This window comes from Cryptomeria japonica, chromosome 7 (assembly GCF_030272615.1).
Source record: "Cryptomeria japonica chromosome 7, Sugi_1.0, whole genome shotgun sequence".
Taxonomy (NCBI): domain Eukaryota; kingdom Viridiplantae; phylum Streptophyta; class Pinopsida; order Cupressales; family Cupressaceae; genus Cryptomeria; species Cryptomeria japonica.
Genome location: NC_081411.1, coordinates 728,218,928 through 728,222,792, shown reverse-complemented (window position 1 = coordinate 728,222,792; position 3,865 = coordinate 728,218,928).

The following is a 3,865-nucleotide window of genomic DNA, read 5'->3' as shown; positions in this document are numbered from 1 at the left end:
GGAGAGAGAGAGAGAGAGAGAGAGAGAGAGAGAGAGAGAGAGAGAGAGAGAGAGGAGGAGAGGGAGAGAGAGAGATAGAGAGAGAGAGAGAGAGGAGGAGGAGAGGGAGAGATGGAGAGAGAGAGAGAGAGAGAGGAGAGGGAGAGAGAGAGAGAGAGAGAGAGAGGAGGAGGAGGAGAGGAGAGAGAGGGAGAGGGAGAGAGAGAGAGAGAGAGAGAGAGAGAGAGGAGAGAGAGAGAGGAGGAGAGAGAGAGAGAGGAGGAGAGGGAGAGAGAGAGAGAGAGGAGGGGAGAGAGAGAGAGAGGGAGGGAAAGAGACACAATATGACCCCTAACGACATGATTTGGTGTCTTAAGGGGTCCGATGGTGCCGTTAGGGGTCATATGGTGTCCATAGGGGTCATATGGTGTCCCATGAACCCTTATAACCTCTTAGGACACCATATGATCCCTAATGACACCATATTGGGTCGCTTTAGGTCATATTATGTCCTAAGGGGTCATATTGTGTCTTAAGGGATCATATGGTGTCCCAAGACACCATATGACCCCTATGGACACCATATGACCCCTATGGACACCATATGACCCCTAACAACACCATAGGACCCCTTAAGACACCAAATCATGTCGCTAGGGGTCATATTGTGTCCTACGACCCTGTACGACACAATATGATCCCTAACGACATGATTTTGTGTCTTAAGGGGTCCTATGGTGTCGTTAGGGGTCATATGGTGTCCATAGGGGTCATATAGTGTCTTGGGACACCATAGGACCCCTTACAACACAATATGACCCCTAACGACACAATATGACCCAAAGCGACCCAATATGGTGTCATTAGGGGTCATATGGTGTCCTAAGAGGTCATAAGGGTTCATGGGACACCATATGACCCCTATGGAAACCATATGACCCCTAACAACACCATAGGAGCCCTTAAGACACCAAATAATATCGTTAGGGATCATAGTGTGTCGTACGGGGTCGTAGGACACAATATGACCCCTAATGACATGATTTGGTGTCTTAAGGGATCATATGGTGTCGTTAGGGGTCATATGGTGTCTTGGGACACCATAGGACCCCTTAAGACACAATATGACCCCTAACGACACAATATGACACAAAGCGACCCAATATGGTGTCATTAGGGGTCATATGGTGTCCTAAGAGGTCATAAGGGTTCATGGGACACCATATGACCCCTATGGAAACCATATGACCCCTAACAACACCATAGGACCCCTTAAGACACCAAATAATATCGTTAGGGATCATATTGTGTCGTACGGGGTCGTAGGGTACAATATGACCCCTAACGACATGATTTGGTGTCTTAAGGGGTTATATGGTGTCGTTAGGGGTCATATGGTGTCTTGGGACACCATAGGACCCCTTAAGACACAATATGACCCCTAACGATACAATATGACCCAAAGCGACCCAATATGGTGTCATTAGGGTTCATATGGTGTCTTAAGGGGTCCTATGGTGTCCCAAGACACCATATGACCCCTATGGACACCATATGACCCCTATGGACACCATATGACCCCTAACGACACCATATGACCCCTTAAGACACCAAATCATATCATTAGGGATCATATTGTGTCGTATGGTGTTGTAGGACACAATATGACCCCTAACGACATGATTTGGTGTCCTAAGGGGTCCTATGGTGTCGTTAGGGATCATGTGGTGTCCATAGGGGTCATATGGTGTCTCGGGACACCATAGGACCCCTTAAGACACAATATGACCCCTAATGACACAATATGACCCAAAGCGACCCAATATGGTGTCATTAGGGGTCATATGGTGTCTTAAGGGGTCCTATGGTGTCCCAAGACAACATATGACCCCTATGGACACCATATGACCCCTAACGACACCATAGGACCCCTTAAGACACCAAATAATATCGTTAGGGATAATATTGTGTCGTACGGGGTCGTACGACACAATATGACCCCTAACGACATGATTTGGTGTCTTAAGTTTCGTATGGTGTCGTTCGGGGTAATATGGTTTCCATAGGGGTCATATGGTGTCTTGGGACACTATAGGACCCCTTAAGACACAATATGACCCCTAATGACACAATATGACCCAAAGCGACCCAATATGGTGTCATTAGGGGTCATATGGTATCCTAAGAGGTCATAAGGGTTCATGGGACACCATATGACCGCTATGGACACCATATGACCCCTAGCGACACCATGGGACCCCTTAAGACACCAAATCATGTCGTTAGGGGTCATATTGTGTCCTACGACCCTGTAAGACACAATATGACCCCTAATGTTATGATTTGGGGTCTTAAGGGGTCCTATGGTGTCATTAGGGATCATATGGTGTCTTGTAACACCATAAGACCCCTTAAGACACCAAAACCAAAATTGTGTCGTTAGGGGTCATATTGTGTCCTACGACCCCGTAAGTATGACACAATATGACACCTAACGACATGATTTGGTGTCTTAAGGGGTCCTATGGTGTCGTTAGGGGTCATATGGTGTCCATAGGGGTCATATGATGTCTTGGGACACCATAGGACCCCTTAGGACATAATATGACCCCAACGACATGATTTGGTGTCTTAAGGGGTCTGATGGTGTCGTTAGGGGTCATATGGGTGTCCCATGAACCCTTATGACCTCTTAGGACACCATAGACCCCTAATGACACCATATTGGGTCGCTTTGGGTCATATTGTGTCCTAAGGGGTCCTATGGTGTCCCAAGACACCATATGACCCCTACGGACACCATATGACCCCTAACGACACCATAGGACCCTAAGACACCAAATCATGTTGTTAGGGGTCATATGGTGTCCTAAGGGGTCATAGACCAACAATATGACCCCTTAGGACATAATATGCCCAAAGCGACCCAATATGGTGTCATTAGGGGTCATATGGTGTCTTGAGAGGTCATAAGGGTTCATTGGACACCATATCACATAACTATCATTAGGGTCTAGTTATGGGTCGTAAGACACAATATGACCCCTAACGACATGATTTGGTGTCTTAAGGGGTCCTATGATGTCCCAAGACATCATATGACCCCTAACGACACCATAGGTCCCCTTAAGACACCAAATTGTATCGTTAGGGGTCATATGCGGTCTCTCGTCTCTCTCTCTCCTCTCTCTCTCTCTCTCTCTGTCTCTCTCCCTCTCCTTCTCTCTCTCTCTCTCTCTCTCTCTCTCTCTCTCTCTCTCACTCTCTCTTCTCTCTCTCTCTCTCTCTCTCTCTCTCTCTCTCTCCTCCTCTCCTCTCTCTCTCTCTCTCTCTCTCTCTCTCTCTCTCTCTCTCTCTCTCCCTCTCTCCTCTCCTCTCCATCTCTCTCCCTCCCTCTCTCTCTCTCTCCCTCTCTCTCTCTCTCCCTCTCCTCCCTCTACCTCTCTCCCTCCCTCTCTCTCTCCCTCTCTCCCTCTCCTCCTCTCTCTCCCTCTCTCTCTCTCTCTCTCCCTCTCCCTCTCCTTTTCTCCCTCTCTCTCTCTCTCTCTCTCTCTCCTCTCTCTCTCTCTCTCTCTCTCTCTCTCTCTCTCTCTCTCTCTCTCTCTCTCTCTCTCTCTCTCTCTCTCTCTCTCTCTCTCTCTCTCTCTCTCTTTCTCCCTCTCTCCCTCTCCTTCTCTCCCTCTTTAAAATATGACTAATAAAATCCGATGTCCAATTTAATCGGATATCGGATTTCTGCCATGTGGTAGTTTACTTCATAAATGGCGGCAAAGGGAAATTCATCCAATTTTTGTACTCAAATTTTCAAATTTCAAATTTCGGCTCGGGAATGCTTTGGTATTAGGCTTGGAAGTTACAAGCCTAGAAAGTCAACTGAAAAAACATG